General features: G+C 40.2%; 1 non-coding gene across 1 annotated transcript; it reads left to right on the forward strand.

Moving 5' to 3' along the window:
- The first annotated feature begins 19041 nt into the window (after nucleotides 1–19041).
- Nucleotides 19042–19172, forward strand: LOC115802432 (small nucleolar RNA SNORA72). Its single transcript, XR_004022893.1, has one exon. It is a non-coding gene; the product is annotated as a small nucleolar RNA SNORA72 (small nucleolar RNA).
- The last annotated feature ends 456 nt before the right edge of the window (nucleotides 19173–19628 follow it).

The following is a 19628-nucleotide window of genomic DNA, read 5'->3' on the forward strand; positions in this document are numbered from 1 at the left end:
AAGCCCCCGCACTGCAACGAAGAGTAGCCACCGCTCGCCACAACTAGAGAAAGCCCGTGCACAGCAACGAAGACCCAATGCAGCCAAAAATAAATAAATTTATTTTTTTAAAAAAAGTTAGAAGACTTAATATTGTTATGGTATCAATTCTTCTTAATTTGATCTATAAATTCAGTATAACCCTAATCAAAATCCAAGAAGGCCTTTTTTTGGTAGCTATTAAAAAGCTGATTGGAAAATATATACAGAAAAACAAAGGAAATAGACTAGTCAAAACAATTTTGGAAAAGAAGAACAAAGTTGGAGAACTCATACCACCCAATTTCAAGAGTTTCTGTAAATCTATAGTAACTAAGACAGTGTAATATTGACAAAAAGCAAGACACATAGATCAATGGAACAGAATTGAGAGTCCATAAATAGCCCAGATAATCAAGCAGCCAATTGATTTTGAACAAAGGCGCAAAAGCATTCAATGTAGCAAGGATAGTTTTTTCAGCAAATGGTGCTGGAATTATGTGACAGCCACATGCAAAGAAAAAGGAAAAGTGTTGAACTCTACCTCATACTTTATATAAGAAAAAAACTCAAAATGGGTAATAGACTTATTTAAATTATTAAATTTCCAAAAGAAAACATAAGAGCAAATCTTCATGACCTTTGGCAGGCAGCATTTTTTTTTTAGCATTTTTAATTATAACACCAAACCACAATACATAAAGGGAAAAAATGATAAATTGGGCTTTATCAAATTTAAAAACTTTTGCTCTGAAAGGACATACTTAAGAAATTGAAAAGACAAGTCACAAATGGAGAGAAAATATTTGAAAATCATATTTCTGACAAAGGACTTTTGTCCAGAAGAAAGAACTTTCAAAACTCAAAAATTAAGAAAACAAGCAACTCAATTTTTAAAAAAATAAGCAAATGATCCAAACATGTATGTCACCAATGATGGCATATAAGCATTTTAAAAATGGATAACATTATCAGTCATTAGGGAAATGTAAATAACACCACACTGTAATACCACTACCCACCTATTAGAATGGCTAAAACTGAAAAACTAGACAATATCTTATACCAGCAAGAATGCAGAGCAACTACTACTCCTGTGCATTGCTAGTTTGCTGGTGAGAATGCAAAATGATAAACTGCTTTGGTGAACAGTTGACCATTTTCTTATGCTGTTAAATATACACCTATTATATCACTCAGCAATCCCCTTCCTAACTATTTACTCAAAAAAAGGAAAATTTATGTTCACATAAAGACCTGATTGTGAATTTCTATAGAAGACTTATTCATCATTTCCCAAAGCTGGAAGTAGCCCATGTGACCTCCAAGAGGCAATGAATAGACTATTCCACCCATACAGTGGAATATTACTCAGGAACAAATAGGAATGAACTTTTGATTTAAACAACAACACAGATGAATCTTAAGTTGTTGTGTGAAACAAGTCCAACCCCAAGGGCTACATATTGTATGATTCTATTATATGACATTCTGGATAAGGCTGAGTTATAAAGATGGAAAGCAGAGCAGTGGTTGCCAGGGGTTGGGTGATGATGGTAAGGGTTGACTGCAAATGGAAATTATGAGGGGATTTGGGAGATGGGGGATGGACTTGGTCTCTAAGGAACTGTGGCAGTCAATAAATGACTTTTCATTTGTCCAAAATTCTTAAAACACAAAGAGTGAATTTGCTGTCTGTAAATTACATTCTAAAGCTCAACAAGCATGTTGGGTGGAGGGAAGACTCAAGAGGGAAAGCAGACTGTGAGAAATGAATCTAAATGTGTTACAAGAAAATCACGTAAGCTCTCTAAGAGTGGGGAAGAAAAGAGGTGACTTATGTGTCTTTGGGAAACCTGTTTAGACTGGATACCGAAAAGCTAAAGACAGAAAGAACTGTACGTGACACGGTAATTTATTTGATAAATTTGTTTTTCCTCTGGGGTATGGGTTAGCAGTTTTAAACCACTTTATGTGTGTACTAGGACTGAACAGATAAGAAATGTATTGCAGATGAGAGTCAGGTTTCTCACAGTCAAAGTAATTACAAATGAGGAGGGGGTGGCTAGACTGAACTGTGTGGTGTTGGGCTGGACTCAGAAGTATCAGTATGAACTTATGTTTTTATAAATGATATGCATAGATAAGTGTGTGCAGAAATATAGATGTGTGTATGGGTTAGTGTAATATATGTATTTCCTGGTTCTGTCGGCAGAAAGACTTAGAAGCAATGACACCACAGTAGCAATGAGCACATCTAGTGCCCGGATCATGGCTCTTAAGTTCTAGTTTGCAATAATAGGAACTGGGGCTTATGGAGAAGAAGTTGATTCCATGGCTACAGTGCCAGAAAGTAAGAACATGCTCAAACAAAAAGGATGGAAGCGTACAACGGGGGGAGGAAGAGCTGAAGATCTCCCAGTGCTAAAGATGAAACAATCTGAGCAACAAAATAGAGTAATGAAACACAACCCAAAGAATAAAATAAATGACCCTTCAGTTCATACCGAGGAAAAAAAAATAACTGCATAAATAAATAAGTGAGGGAGGAGAAATAACTTTCTTCTAGCGAAATTTCAATTAGTAAATGCAGAAAGGATGAAGAAAATAGAAAATCACCATTGGAGCCACACAGTAAAAAATTCAGTCAAGATCCACCAATGGATGCTAAAAAGAGTGAGCAAAGTTTTAAGAAGAAACACGTCATTTTCACAGTCTCAAATGATCTCTCTCAAACTACATATTTATTCATTACAAAGGGAAACACTAAGTTCACTGTGGAGAATCTTGGCTGACATCCCCCTAGCCTAGGGTCACGGTTAGTATCACCAGTAGTAAGACAGATAGACATCACGGACCCCGTGACCTGATGCACTAAGGAGGATCCATCACCTCGGTGGTATTCATCCCCAAATGCACAAGCTCAGTCTAATCATGAGAAGACATCAGACAGACCCAGTCTGAAGGATATTCTGCTGAGTACCTGACCAGCACTCTTCAAAAGTGTCAAGGTCTTGGAAGCCAAGAAAAGACAGAAGAATTTTCACAGATTGGAAGAGACCAAGGAGACATAACAAATAAATGCGAGGTGACATCCTGGACTGGATGTGGAACAGAAAAAGAACGTTTGTGGAAAAACTGGTGAAATCTGAATAACATCTTCAGTTTAGTTAACAGTATTGTACAAATGTGAATTTCTTAGTTGTGATCCTTGTACTGAGGTTTAATTCGATGTTAATTTAGGAGACACTAGGTGAAGGGGATACGAGAACCTCGTACTATTTTTGCTATTCCTCTACATTTCTGAAACTATCTCAAAATTAAGTTTTTTTTTTAAGGATATGGGTTAATTTTCACTATAAATGTCCTAATTCTTTCATGTTATTAATCTCCTGGTGAGGTGCCGTCTCTCCCCGGAAGCCACATTGATTTTCTCCTGCCAGCCTGTAGATACAGATTAATGCTATAGGCAAATGCATCCTTCCCTTGTTGAGATTCTGTTGTTCATGAGCTCAGTTCCCACAAGTCCATGTTCATCATCGCATAAATAACCACACTAAAAGGGCTGTCAGTTCGCTCCTATTTATAGTTCTCGTGTTTCGAACAATGGAACTGTTGCTCCAACAGATGCTATCATGTCTCATGAAATCAGATCATTCAGGAGTCATTTAATTAACACTTTCAGGCAGAATTACAGTTCTGTCTGTTGGTAAGGCATATATGAAGGTTCAAAACCTAATTTTAGAGAGATCACCACAAAACCCAGCTGTTTTCATGATGGCTGAGAGTTACATGCTTGTCACCTTGACCCTGACCAAGTCTCCTTCCCCCATTGGGTTGAGGCAGGCACCAGACAGCAAAGGCTGCTTGGGTCGGTGTGGGTGTCTGTGGGGAGGAGGAGAAGGAGGGAGGGTGGAGCTATTCCCTGAGCCAGAACCCTGGGTCTGTACCTTCCCACAGTCCCATGCAACCCGAGGCACTTTGTGTTATAAGGAACTCCTTTGGATTTTCCCAAAGTCTTAGAAACTGCCCAAGTGGAGGGATATACATATGTGTGTGTTGAGGTGCGGGTGAGGAACATTCCTGAAAATGCACAGATGTTGACTGGCAGGGAACAAGACATATTATCCATTGATCTGCCAAGTCCTTCTGGTCTACCCAAAGAACAGAAATAGCAAATGGCACAGTGAAGTGGTACAACATGCTCCGTCCAGACTTTCCAGGATTTGTCATCTGAGTTAATGAGCAGCCTCATCTTGGGGAGAAAAGAGGCATTGAGGGAAGTTCAGTTCCTGCCCAAGACATGCTGTGGGTCTAGTTTGTCATCATCTCTTAACCATGTCTGGGGTGGGTTCTTGGGCAGAGCAGAGTGATTTGAACGTTAGAACATGAGTGTAAATGAGAAGATGGAAAGATTAAAAACTATCAGTAATAAAGTTTACAAATTAAGGAAGAAGGAGCCAAAGCTTTATTTCCTCATTAGCACCCAGCTCAGAATCTATAACAAATCAAGTGGAGTTGAACATTTGATGAGGAACCCACCCCTTCTTCAAGCTCATGCAGAGACAGTATATCTGATTCTCTCTCCCTCCTGGCAGCAGAACTGGGCTGTGACAGCAGCAGGTGCCCTGTAAGTTTATATAAATGCCCATTTTTCCTAGTTGTATATATTTGCATATATGCTAATACTGTGTGTTCTGCCTATTTTTGTTTAGGTCATGTGGGGAGTGCTCTCTGCCATGCCAACCCATGAAAGAATTCTCTAAAACCTGCTGCATCCCCACTATGGCCATTAGGGTAATAATTGCAGGAGGAAAGAAAACAGAGCGCTCGGATAACACGGATAGATTTGATACGACTGATACACAGGGCCGAGGGAGTAGTGAGAAATGTAACTCATAAGATGTTTGGGGTTATCATGAAAATCGCCAGGTCACCTCTCCAAAGGCATAGTCCTAATTGCCTCATGTTTGATACGCTGCCAGAATTCCCAGGGGATTTTTTAAATCCTTATTGTTTTGTTAATAACGACAGTGGTTGAGCAAACTGGTTCCCTGCTGCATTCAGATGCTCTGAAAGAGATATTGCAGGTTGCTCCCTGACAGTGAATGTGACCTGGTCCTGCAGTCAGGCTGCCAGGAGAGAGACATGGACATCAGTCATTGTCACCAGCATGTCTAAAACTATTAGAAACAGTCCTGATGAAAGAGCACTTTTCTCAAACTGTTGAAATTAAGTGTTCTCAGGGTGATTCCATTTAAATCCAGATGCAAATCTTTTCATGTCTAAAGATATTAAATAAGAAACAGTGGTCTCTGGCTTAAATGTCCTGCTGTTCTCGTTCTCATATTCTCAATACATAAACATTAAATGCCCCTCGGTTCTGAACAAATGTGGGAAGCTCAGATGTGTTGCTTTATCAGCATCTGGCTTGCTTATGTGGTTTAAAGGCAGAACCAAAGTAACAGCACATTCAGCTGATGTGATTGTCCTTAAAATGACATTATTATACCGAAGAAGGAAACCAGGCTGTGTCCAGTGGGATGAGAGGAAGAGGTCTGGGATGCAATACCTGGACAGCCAGCAACCTGATATTTCTTAGGAACAGAATGAGGAGGTCCAGCAAAGTTATTTCCATTTTTGAGATAAGAAAAGCCAATAGACCTGAGCAGAATATATTTATTTTTTATCTGCTTTTCCCAGTAAAGTTAGGGTGCTCTTACAAGCATACGTGAATCATAGATACCCAGGACCTGACAATACTGAATCCTTGGAAATATTTCTCATAAGAATGGAGGTGCTATGTGTCTTGATATTGAACTCTTAAGCACTTCTGACTTGCCGTCTCACTGGCTCTGCACTGGGGGCACAGACCTTTCCTTTACCTTCTTATTTTATTTCCTGCGACCATGTCTTGATGATCATTTTGGCTTTTGTTCATCCTAACCACCCTGAGCTAAACATGTGTCGTGGAAATTAACTGACACAAGTTAGCTAATTTTAATTAAAATAAATATGCATCATGGAAATGCACATATTTAACAACGTAAGTAAGTTGAGCCATGAGAGAAACATGGAGGATTCATTTGAAAACTTGGTAGAGTTTGAATATTTGATTCGAAAACCAAAAAATTTTGGAAATGGTAAAGATCAAAATCATGGTACCATGGCTAATGGTGAAGAGTCAATGAAATGGTTTAACCTTAGGATGCTCAGTGAGGGGTGGGGGGGGTGGGGGGGGATCTGCCTGGTCCTCAAGGTCCTCCTGACCATGAAATCCCCCTTCTTCCCCCTAATCCAGGCCTTCATTTCTTCCAACAGGGGTGACTGCCACAACACCTTCACTAGCTTCTCTTTCTTCTCTCCTCAATTCGATTAGACCACATATGTCTGCCAGGTAAACCTAGTGAAAACACAATTCCAACCAAGCCAATTTCCTTCTTAAAAAACCTTCAGTGGTTCTCCATTGCCTGCTGAACCAGGTACAGATTACTCACCATAAGGCCATCTTTAGAAACCTTTCTCCTCAGCTTTATCATCCATTTTTCCCACAAATGGAGTGCATAGCACTTTCTATCTGCCAGGGCTTTACTTTGATAGAGTTTAATTTTCAGAAAGGCAAAATTAAACTCTGGGCAAATATAAAATGAACAAGTGCTAAAGATTTTAACTTATTAATTAATGAGGGAACCACTAAGATGTTATGACTTGTTCAAAGAACATCTGAGAAGCTAAGATATTTATAGGCAACTTAACAGAGTAATGTTAGAATAAGATTGTTTAGTTAGATATAAAACCAATAAATGTCCAACAGACTGTAAAACTTTATGGTCATCAGTTCCAACAAACAGAAATTATTTGTGTCTATATCAGGCCAAAAAACTTTAACAAGTAACTTCATCTTATTATTTTGATCAATAATAAACAATGAGATGAACTAAGTTAATTTCCTGGTCAATCCTTGAGTGACCTCTGCCCCAGTATGATAGTTAAGGACATGCCACCTACTTTTTTGCTGAATTTCTAAATTTTGGATAATTTTTTCTAACAACTTTTATAAATTTCCAACTGTTGGTCCACCTCCACCACAATTGTGAAAAACAATTCTGTTGACCTTTCTCTCATATGCACCCTAGGAACAGAGAATTTGGAGAAGGAGTGACCTCCGTGTAAAAGGTTGGGGAAAGTTTATCAGTGGGGAGCAGATTGTAGTCAAGATGGGGAGGTAGATGAGTGAAGATGGCAGAGAAGGAAAGGCTAGTCATGGTAACAGGGGTTCCACAGGTCACAGTGACAGCAAGAGCTGCCAACACCAGGAGTGAGGATGGAAAGTGATCCCAAGGGGAGGACTAATCATCAGGACACTAAACTGGGATCAGGAATAAGTAGGAGGCTAGGCAATAGGCAGGGGCGACATGCTAAGAGAGGGATGAGGATGGCCCAGGGGCAGGGGGGGAAGGGAACCCGTAATAATTGAAGGAAACAGCCAAAGGAAACAGCCAAAGGATTGCTTGTAAGCTGTTTCCCAAAAACATTATCCATCCAGCTCTTGTTCCTAATTAAGGGGCTCTTAGAAGTCATTCTAGTCAAATGTCCACCTTTTGCAGAGATCAAAAGAAAAAGCCAAAGAAGTTAGATGTTTTGCTCTGGGTCCTGAGACCTGTTAATGTCCCAGCCTCAGCCTTTGGGGCTTCTGATCCAGGGCTCTTTTATAACCATTTCCCTAGTCATATGATAAAAAATGAAAAATAAATGCTTGATTTAACTAAGTACTGACTTTTCTAGGAAGGAAGTATGACAATTGGGTGACACATATCATAAAATGGGCCTGAGCCATCTCTTTTTTATTGAAACATCATCACCATCACCATCATTATATCATCATCATTTCAGTTGTTAGAGCACTGGTTTGGAGAACTCATGTTCTCTCCTTAAACAGCATGCTCATATTTTCCTAAAAGGAATGTGGAGTGAAACACACAATGGTTGTATTCTACTCTATCTCAGGACTTTCTCTTTTGTTTGTACTTTTCCTTCCTAGAACCTCAAAGCCACTCTAGTTTTTACCCCCTATCCTAGAACCAACAAGAGACTGGATACCACCAAGCTATGCAGGAAAGTAAACAAAAATCTGCATAACATTTTGAATGTCGCCACAAATATACAACTGGACATACAGTTACAATCACATGATCAGGGTTGACATGAGGGCACTGTACATGGAGGTTATTTTTTGATGATAAAACAGTTCTGTGCCTTGATTGTGATGATGGTTATATAACTGTATACATTTGTCAAAACTCATAAAACTGTACAAGAAAGTAGACTGTACTCCACATAAATTTAAAAATATATATATTCCATGATTACATATGTTTAACTAAAGTTAATCTTTTTTTAAATTAATTAATTTATTTATGGCTGTGTTGGGTCTATTTTTTTTAACATTTTTATTGGAGCATAATTGTCTTACAATGGTGTGTTAGTTTCTGCTTTATAACAAAATAAATCAGTTATACACATACATATATCTCCATATCTCTTCCCTCTTGTGTCTCTCTCCCTCCCACCCTCCCTATCCCACCCCTCTAGGTGGTCACAGAGCACCGAGCTGACCTCCCTGTGCTATGCGGATACTTCTCACTAGAAATTTTACATTTGGTAGTGTATATATGTCCATGCCACTCTCTCACTTTGTCCCAGCTTACCCTTTCCCCTCACCTTATCCTGAAGTCCATTCTCTAGTAGGTCGGCGTCTTTATTCCTGTCTTGATACTAGTTCTTCATGACCTTTTTTTTTTTTCCTTAGATTCCATATATATGTGTTAGCGTACGGTATATGGTTTTCTCTTTCTGACTTACTTCACTCTGTATGATAGTCTCTAGGTCCATCCACCTCACTACATATAACCCAATTTCATTTCTTTTTATGGCTGAGTAATATTCCATTGTATATATATGCCTCATCGTCTTTATCCATTCATCTGTTGATGGACACTTAGGCTGCTTCCATGTCCTGGCTATTATAAATAGAGCTGCAATGAACATTGTGGTACATGACTCTTTTGGGATTATGGTTTTCTCAGGATATATGCCCAGTAGTGGGATTGCTGGGCCATATGGTAGTTCTATTTGTAGTTTTCTAAGGAACCTCCATACAGTTCTCCATAGTGGCTGTATCCATTTACATTTCCACCAAGAGTGCAAGAGGGTTCCCTTTTCTCCACACCCTCTCCAGCATTTGTTGTTGTAGATTTTTTGATGATGGCCATTCTGACTGGTGTGAGATGATATCTCATTGTACTTTTGATTTGCATTTCTCTAATGATTAATGATGCTGAGCATTCTTTCATGTGTTTGTTGGCAATCTGTATATATTCTTTGGAGAAATGTCTATTTATGTCTTCTGCCCATTTTTGGATTGGGTTTTTTGTTTTTTTGATATTGAGCTGCATGAGCTGCTGGTAAATTTTGGAGATTAACCATTAATCAGTTACTTCATTTGCAAATATTTTCTCCCATTCTGAGGGTTGTCTTTTCGTCTTGTTTATGGTTTCCTTTGCTGTGCAAAAGATTTTAAGTTTCATTAGGTCCCATTTGTTTATTTTCGTTTTTATTTCCATTTCTCTAGGAAGTGGGTCAAAAAGGATCTTGCTGTGATGTATGTCATAGAGAGTTCTGCCCATGTTTTCCTCTAAGAGTTTGATAGTGTCTGGCCTTACATTTAGGTCTTTAATCCCTTTTGAGTTTATTTTTGTGTAGGGTGTTAGGGAGTGTTCTGATTGCCTTCTTTTACATGTAGCGGTCCAGTTTTCTCATCACTACTTATTGAGGAGGCTGTCTTTTCTCCACTGTATATTTTTGCCTCCTTTATCAAAGATAAGGTGACCATATGTGCGTGGGTTTATCTCTGGGCTTTCTATCCTGTTCCACTGATCTATATTTCTGTTTTTGTGCCAGTACCATACTGTCTTGATCACTGTGGCTTTGTAATATACTATGAAGTCAGGGAGGCTGATTCTTCCAGCTCTGTTTTTTTTTTCTCAAGATCGCTTTGGCTATTCGGGATCTTTTGTGTTTCCATACAAATTGTGAGATTTTTTTGTTCTAGTTCTGTGAAAAATGCCAGTGGTAGTTTGATAGGGATTGCATTGAATCTGTAGATTGCTTTGAGAAATAGAGTCATTTTCACAATTTTGATTCTTCCAATCCAAGAACATGGTATATCTCTCCATCTGTTTGTATCATCTTTAATTTATTTCATCAGTGTCTTATAGTTTTCTGCATACAGGTCTTTTGTCTCCTTAGGTAGGTTTATTCTTAGGTATTTTATTCTTTTTGTTGTAATGGTAAATGGGAGTGTTTCCTTAATTTCACTTTCAGAGTTTTCATCGTTAGTGTATAGGAATGCAAGAGATCTCTGTGCATTAATTTTGTATCCTGCTACTTTACCAAATTCATTGATTAGCTCTAGTAGTTTTCTGGTAACATCTTTAGGATTCCCTATGTATAGTATTTTGTCATCTGCAAACAGTGACAGCTTTACTTCTTTTCCGATTTGGATTCCTTTTATTTCTTTTTCTTCTCTGATGGCTGTGGCTAAAACTTCCAAAACTATGTTGAATAATAGTGGTGAGAGTGGGCAGCCTTGTCTTGTTCCTGATCTTAGGGAAGTGGTTTCAGTTTTTCACCATTGAGGACAATGTTCGCTATTTGTTTGTCATATATGGCCTTTATTATGTTGAGATAAGTCCCTTCTATGCCTACTTTCAGGAGGGCTTTTTATCATAAATGGGTGTTGAAGTTTGTTGAAAGTTTTCTCTGCATCTATTGAGATGACCAAATGGTTTTTCTCCTTCAATTTGATAATATGGTGTATCACACTGATTGATTTGCATATATTGAAGAATCCTTGCCTTCCTGAGATAAACCTCATTTGATCATGGTGTATGATCCTTTTAATGTGCTGTTGGATTCTGTTTGCCAGTATTTTGTTGAGGCTTTTTGCATCTATGTTCATCAGTGATACTGGCTTGTAGTTTTCTTTCTTTGTGACATCTTTGTCTGGTTTTGGTATCAGAGTGATGGTGGCCTGGTAGAATGAGTTTGAGAGTGCTCCTCCCTCTGCTATATTTTGGAAGAGTTTGAGAAGGATAGGTATTAGCACTTCTCTAAATATTTGATGGAATTCACCTGTGAAGCCATCTGGTCCTGGGCTTTTGTTTGCTGGAAGATTTTTAACAACAGTTTCAATTTCAGTGCTTGTGATTGGTCTGTTCATATTTTCTATCTCTTCCTGGTTCTGCCCCAGAAGGTTTTGCATTTCTAAGAATGCGTCCATTTCTTCCAGGTTGTCCATTTTATTGGCATATTGTTGCTTGTAGTAATCTCTTGTGATCCTTTGTATTTCTGCAGTGTTAGTTGCTACTTCTCCTTTTTCATTTCTAATTCTATTGATTTGAGTCTTCTCCCTTTTTTTCTTCATGAGTCTGGCTAATGGTTTATCCATTTCTTTATCTTCTCAAAGAAACAGCTTTTAGTTTTACTGATCTTTGCCACAGTTTCCTTCATTTCTTTTTCATTTATTTCTGATCTGATCTTTATGATTTCTTTCCTTCTGCTAACTTTGGGGTTTTTTTTGTTCTTCTTTCTCTAATTGCTATAGGTTTAAGGTTAGGTTGTTTATTTGAGATGTTTCTTGTTTCTTAAGTAGGATTATATTGCTATAAACTTCCCTCTTACAACTGCTTTTGCTGCATCCCATAGTTTTTTGGGTCGTTGTGTTTTCACTGCCATTTTTTTCTAGGAATTTTTTGATTTCCTCTTTGAGTTCTTCAGTGATCTCTTGGTTATTAAGTAGTGTATTGTTTAGCCTCAATGTGTTTGTATTTTTTACAGATATTTTTCCTGTAATTGATATCTTGTCTCATAGCATTGTGGTCAGAAAAGATACTTGATATGATTTCAATATCATATCATAAATGATATGATAAATTTATCATATCATAAATTTACCAAGGCTTGATTTGTGACCCAAGATATGATCTATCCTGGAGAATGTTCCATGAGCACTTGAGAAAAAAGTGTATTCTGTTGTTTTTGGATGGACTGTACCATAAATATCAATTAAGTCCATCTTGTTTAATGTATCATTTAAAGCTTGTGTTTCCTTATTTATTTTCATTTTGGATGATCTGTCCATTGGTGAAAGTGGGGTGTTAAAGTCCCCTACTATGACTGTGTTACTGTTGATTTCCCCTTTTATGGCTGTTAGTATTTGCCTTATGTATTCAGGTGCTCCTATGTTGGGTGCATAAATATTTACAATTGTTATATCTTCTTCTTGGATTGATCACTTGATCATTATGTAGTGTCCTTCTTTGTCTCTTTTAATAGTCTTTGTTTTAAAGTCTATTTTGTCTGATATCAGAATTGCTACTCCAGGTTTCTTTTGATTTACATTTGCATGGAATATATTTTTCCATCCCCTCACTTTCAGTCTGTATGTGTCCCTAGGTCTGAAGTGGGTGTCTTGAAGACAGGATATATACTGCTCTTGTTTTTGAACCCATCCAGCCAGTCTATGTCTTTTGGTGGGAGCATTTAATCCATTTAAATTTAAGGTAATTATTGATATATATGTTCCTATTACCATTTTCTTAATTGTTTTGGGTTTGTTATTGTAGGTCTTTTCCTCCTCTTGTGTTTCCTGCCTAGAGAAGTTCCTTTAGCATTTGTTGTAAAGCTGGTTTCGTGGTGCTGAATTCTCTTAGCTTTTGCTTGTCTGTCAAGGTTTTAATTTCTCTGTCGAATCTGAATGAGATCCTTGCTGGGTAGAGTAATCTTGGTTGTAGGTTTTTCCCATTCATCACTTTAAATATGTCCTGCCAGTCCCTTCTGGCTTGCAGAATTTCTGCTGCAAGATCAGCTGTTAAGCTTATGGGGATTCCCTTGTATGTTATTTGTTGTTTTTCCCTTGCTGCTTTTAATACTTTTTCTTTGTATTTAATTTTTGATAGTTTGATTAATATGTGTCTTGGTGTGTGTCTCCTTGGATTTATCCTGTATGGGACTCTCTGCACTTCCTGAACTTTATTAACTATTTCCTTTCCCATATCAGGGAAGTTTTCAACTATAATCTCTTCAAATATTTATTCAGTCCCTTTCTTTTTCTCTTCTTCTTCTGAAACCCCTATAATTTGAATGTTGTTGCGTTTAATGTTGTCCCAGAGGTCTCTGAGACTGTTCTCAATTCTTTTCATGCATTTTCCTTTATTCTGCTCTGCAGTAGTTATTTCCACTATTTTATCTTCCAAGTCACTTATCCGTTCTTCTGCCTCAGTTATTCTGCCATTGATTCCTTCTAGAGAATTTTTAATTTCATTTATTGTGTTGTTCATCATTGTTTATTTGCTCTTTAGTTCTTCTAGGCCCTTGTTAAACATTTCTTGTATCTTCTCTATTCTATTTCCAAGATTTTGGATCATCTTTACTATCATTTTTCTGCACTCTTTTTCAGGTAGACTGCCTATTTCCTTTTCATTTGTTTGGTCTGGTGGGTTTTTACTTTGCTCCTTCATCTGCTGTGTGTTTTCTGCCTTCTCATTTTGCTTAACTTACTGTGTTTGGGGTCTCCTTTGCGCAGGCTGCAGGTTCATAGTTCTGGTTGTTTTTTTTGTCTGCCCCCAGTGGCTAAAGTTGGTTCAGTGGGTTGTGTAGGCTTCCTGGTGGAGGGAACTAGTGCCTGTGTTCTGGTGGATGAGGCTGGATCTTGTCTTTCTGTTGGGCAGGTCTATGTCTGGTGGTGTTTTTGGGGGTGTTTGTGGCCTTATTATGACTTTAGGCAGCCTATCTGCTAAGGGGTGGGGATGTGTTCCTGTCTTGCTAGTTGTTTGGCATAGGATGTCCAGCACTGGAGCTTGCTGGTCGTTTAGTGGAGCTAGGTTTTGGTGTTGAGATGGAGATCTCTGGGAGATTTTCGCCGGTTGATATTATGTGGAGCTGGAAGGTCTCTGGTGGGCCAGTGTTCTGAACTTGGGTCTCCCATCTCAGAGGCACAGACGTGATGCCTGGCCAGAGCACCAAGAGCTTGTCTTCCACACAGCTCAGAATAAAAGGGAGGAAAAGAAAGAAAGAAAGAAGAAGATAAAATAAAATACAGTAAAATAAAAAATTATTATTTAAAATTTTTTTCTAAAAATAATAAAAATTAAAAAAGAAAGAAAGAAGGAAGAGAGCAACCAAATCAAAAGCAAATCCACCAATGATAACAAGCACTAAAAACTATACTAAAAAAAAAAAAAAAAAAAAAAGGACGGAGAGAACCGTAGGATAAATGGGAAAAGCAAAGCTATACAGAGAAAAATCACACACAGAAGCACACACATACACCCTCACAAAAAAGAAAAAGGGGAAAAAAAAAAATATATATATATACATATATATATAGTTGCTCCCAAAGTCCATCTCCTCAATTTGGGATGATTCGTTGTCTATTCAGGTATTCCACAGATGCAGGGTACATCAAGTTGATTGTGGAGATTTAATCCTCTGCTCCTGAGCCTGCCTGGGAGGGATTTCCCTTTCTCTTCCTTGTTCGCACAGCTCCCAGGGTTCAGCTTTGGATTTGGCCCTGCCTCTGCATGTAGGTCGCCGGAGGGTGTCTGTTCTTCGCTCAGACAGGACGGGGTTAAAGGATCCGCTGATTCGGGGACTCTGACTCACTCAGGCTGGGGGGAGGGAGGGGCACGGATGCGGGGCGAGCCTGCGGCGGCAGAGGCCAGCATGACGTTGCACCAGCCTGAGGTGCCGTGCGTTCTCCCAGGGAAGTTGTCCCTGGATCCCGGGACCCTGGCCGTGGCGGGCTGTACGGGCTCCCAGGAGGGGAGGTGTGGATGGTGACCTGTGCTCGCAGCAACCCCAGTCCTCTCCCTGCGATCCGACCGAAACCGGAGCCTCAGCTCCCAGCCCCGCCCGCCCCGGGGGGTGAGCAGACAAGGCTCTTGGGCTGGTGAGTGCCAGTCGGCACCGATCCTCTGTGCGGGAATCTCTCTGCTTTGCCCTCTGCACCCCTGTTGCTGCGCTCTCCTCCGCGGCCCCGAAGCTACCCCCCTCCACCACCCGCAGTCTCCCCCACCGAAGGGGCTCCTAGTGTGTGGAAACCTTTCCTCCTTCACAGCTCCCTCCCACTGGTGCAGGTCCCGTCCCTATTCTTTTGTCTCTGTTTATTCTTTTTTCTTTTGCCCTACCCAGGTACGTGGGGACTTTCTTGCCTTTTGGGAGGTCTGAGGTCTTCTGCCAGCGTTCAGTAGGTGTTCTGTAGGAGTTGTTCCACGTGTAGATGTATTTCTGGTGTAACTGTGGGGAGGAAGGTGATATCCGCGTCTTACTCTTCTGCCATCTTGAAGCTCATTCTAAAGTTAGTCTGTTAATGGTAAAATTCTATTACAATAATCATCTCTCCATTTCTTAGTTCTACCTCTTATGTGAGTGTTATTTGTGGGAACACTTTTAAATCCAGCACGAATATCCCCTTGAACCTGGTCACTATCCCTCCAATGTGCCTTGCATTTTGACTGTCCCCACATCTTGACTCATGCCTTTCCCCTTGCCCCTCCCCTCTCCCCCGACTTTATGGCAGGCACTCCTGATCCTACCCCCTCCCTCATCCATTACATCATCTCCATCCTAGGAGCCTCAGCCTCTCTGTGAAGCTTACCCAGTCCATAAATTTCTGGGTCCTCTGGACTCACAGAATTTACTATCCTTGTCTTTTTTAGCCATTGGTTCTCCTGCACTGCCTTGTGACATATTTTAATCATTATTTAGTTATATTCTTGCCAACTCTTTGGGAATTTGTCTTCATTTCCCTGATTAAATAAACTATACTCTCCTTAGGGATGGATCCTGTGCTGTGTATATTGCAATGGTTGAACAAATACTTGTGAATGGAGAGTCAAAATGCCTAGCTGGCTTAAAGGTTTGAAGTTGGACATGCATGGATTTAAACAACTGTGGGTGGGTTATTATCTTTATCTGTCACATGGGGCTTATAATGGCATAGTGTTGCCATTATGTTAAATGTAGTAATTGCTATTCACCAACAGTTAACAGCACATAGCAAGGAATACATTCACAGCTGTATGTTTATTCAACAAATAGTAATTGAGCACTTGCTGGGTGCTTAAGACATGGCCAAAAAAAAGAAAAAAGCCAGATATAATCCTTGTTTTTGTGAAGTGTACCTTCTGGGTGGAAGAGGCAAAAAAGATGAGTGTTTGCTATTGTAATCTGTTGTAGGAACAAGATATTTCCCGGGCCTCTGGTCTTCTGTTATTATTCAAGTCGATGATGGCCACCCTCATTTTACATACTGTGGGGCATCCAGAGCTCTCCCAGGTACTCCTGCAGATCCCTCAGGTGACTTAAGGTCTTCTGCTCACCTCTCTCTCAATCTCTGCTCCCTCAGATTTCTGGCTGCCAGCTGAGGTCGAGACTCCTGTCTACACCGGGGTGTCCCAGGCAAGAACACAGCCTCTTCCCCTTCTTTTGCTCACTTTTACGAAGTGTTGGGGTAAGAGAGAGATGGACTAAAGCTAGTGCAGAACAAAAGCCAACCTCAAGCTGAATGGCAGATATGGCAGATTAAAGATGGCCACAGTCTTTGACATTTTCCCATGGAGAGGTGGGGCCTCTGTCCCCTCCCACTGAATCCAAGTGGGCCTGTGACTGCTTTGACCTGTAGAATACAGTGAAAGTGATGCTGTGACAGATTCCAACGCAGACCTGCAGCTTCCACTTCCTGTCTGTTGGAGCTCTTGTGCTTGGAGCCTGAGCCGTCATGCAAGACATTGGGCTGCCCTGTGGGAAACTCCACATGGAGAGATGTGAAACCCATGAGAGGGAGAAACTCACAGTGGCTAGAGGAGAGGTTTACTTGAGCCCAGCCTCCCAGCAGGTGGGTGAAGCCGTCTTGGACCCTCCAGACCAGACCAGCTGCCAGCTGAATCCCATCCAGGGACCCCGTTCAATGCCTTGTTGGAGCAGAGGAATCAATAGACCTGCAGATTGTAAACATAATGAAATGTTCATTATGTTACCCTATGGGGTTTGGGTGCTTTGTTACCCAAAAATACACCATCAGAACATCAGATAATATTCCTTGTGGCCAGGTCTCACCCTCTGTGTCTAGACCCAATCCCAATTTTCTTCATCTCTGAGCCCCCAGACTCCCTGGCCTACCCTGTAAAAAACAGAAAATTGAGTCTCTGTTTCAATTACTTCTGTTCCAGACTGTTTAGATACCAGTTGCCTATCTTTGTTTAAATACAAACTTCCATCGGGGCATCTCCTAAACCAATGTTGTCAACTTTGGGCCTACACTTCTAAAATATTTGAAATAATAGCTTTTCTCTATCGTCCCACATCAAATTCTCTAAGAGGTATCCTCTCACCTCCACTAAAACAGAACTCGAGGGATGGCTTGGGTAGGTATTTCTCCAAGCCACGCAAATAAATATACAATCTATATAACACCAATGTGCTTGCTATACAAACACAGCTTTAAGACACCCCCCCCCAGTACCACTGTCCATGCAGCTAGGTGCCTGCTCATAAGCCTCTTTTATTGAGTAATTTGGGATTACTAATTCTCCCTCACTAAGTATAAGCTGAAGAGGACAATAAGATATTTATATGCATCCTGTACAGAGCAAATATCAGGAGTGTTGATTTTAATTCTTCAGATTATATTATTCTAGTTATTAGGCTTTGATTAATTATGTATTCCTGAAGAGCCTGTGCTGTATACTGGTCACCTGCCTAAGGAGTGCACACAGGTGTGCAAACAACTGTCTAAATGGGAGGAGCCACAGCAGGTGAAGGAAGGATGCCTTGACCCACTCCTTCTGGTCTTGATGGGCAGGTTTTTAGCTGCCCCCTTAGTCCATAAACCAATATTCAGCCTTGCACAGCTTAGAGACATAACCCACAGAAAAGGGTTAGAGCTTTCTACTTCCAGAGCCTGTTGGGTGTACCAGGAAGGGCGTTCCCTCAGCTGTTTTCCTAAATGTAAGTTGAAGGAATACACAAAAAGAGAAGGACAAGTGGGAGTGTTTGACCTGTTATGAGAGTGACTATAGCTGGACCAAGCCAGGTCAAACAGTGGGGCAGAGAGGACCATAAAAGTCTCCAGGCAAGACGCCACGGACATGAGTGAGACATGGCCTCAGGCCCAGGCCTGCCCGGGTCACCCTGTGTAATCTGCTCCATATTTCATCCTTGTCATGAAGGGAAGCCTTCTATTAAGTGCCTAACCATTGATTTGAAAGCTTGTGACCGCAAGCCAGCTCCCATTTAAGAAGTCCTGCCCAAGGGCCTATATAATCTTTGAAAGCTCTATGTATCTTCTTTCCTGTCTTAGTACTGGCTTAACACGTAGTATCACAATTAAATAAAAAACAGAAAAAAAAAAAAAACCATCAGGGCAACTGACACAGGCCAGTAATCAAATAAATGCACTTCGTTTTGAACTAACACAATTGCAAATAAGGTGAAACAAATAAGGGGTGAAATATATATCTTAATTTAAAATTTTTTAAAAAACCCTGTTTTCTAATGTCTTATGTGGTTTCCTATGGCTACATGAAAATACTTCCCCAAAAAGCACTCCTAATGCAGGTAAGTGAAGCCAGTACACTCACTTACTTACCTCCTTCATTTGGTCATTAAACAAAAGCAAAGCAAAAAGTGCTATTGTTTATAACCTTTATATATGCAACAGGATACTGTAGCTGGTAGAAATTACCTGAGGGTATGTGCACACTTGCAGAATGAAATGGAAAGTGAGGCCATGATCTCAATAATTCAAGTGGGCTGAATAGTTCTTCCTAGAGATCAGCAATTTCTTAAATCATCACACTACTGTAGCTGTCCTGACTTCCAGGGCTTTGTAAATCCAGGATCATTGTGTGTGCAGTTGCAAGCTGCCTGGTATGCATGAGGCATTAAAAAATGCAAGGTTTGCTGTGAATATTCTCGCTCTTCTGATTTTGTAATAACCAGGGCAGGCTAAACATTCACTATATTAAGACCATGCATGTGCCCCCAGACCTAGTTCTTTTCCTAGTGTGGCTTTATAAATGCTGGTGATAAACCAAGTCTGATTTACATGATGCATCTTATGTGGAAAAGGTCTGTGACTCTAGGTATCTGGTCAACCTTGAGAAATGACAGCACAGCTAGTATAATGACTTTTGAAGATAACCATTGCAAATTTGATGATTACCAGTTGCCATTAAATAAACTGTAATATTATTGTGTCTTATTTTCTAGGCGATTCTTATATCATTAGAAGCATGCCAGAACAGACTGGTGAAAAGTAAATCATGCAAAAATTTTCTTTAATAAAATCTGGCCAGGGCTTCCCTGGTGGCGCAGTGGTTGAGAGTCCACCTGCCGACCGGGTTCATGCACCGGTCCGGGAAGATCCCACATGCTGCGGAGCGGCTGGGCCCGTGAGCCATGGTTGCTGAGCCTGCACGTCCAGAGCCCGTGTTCCGCAACGGGAGAGGCCACAGCAGTGAGAGGCCCGCGTACCACAAAAACAACAA

This window comes from Delphinapterus leucas, chromosome 4 (genome assembly GCF_059928025.1).
Source record: "Delphinapterus leucas isolate spDelLeu-1000000601 "Yukka" chromosome 4, BTC_Dleu_Yukka2, whole genome shotgun sequence".
Lineage (NCBI taxonomy): Eukaryota > Metazoa > Chordata > Mammalia > Artiodactyla > Monodontidae > Delphinapterus > Delphinapterus leucas.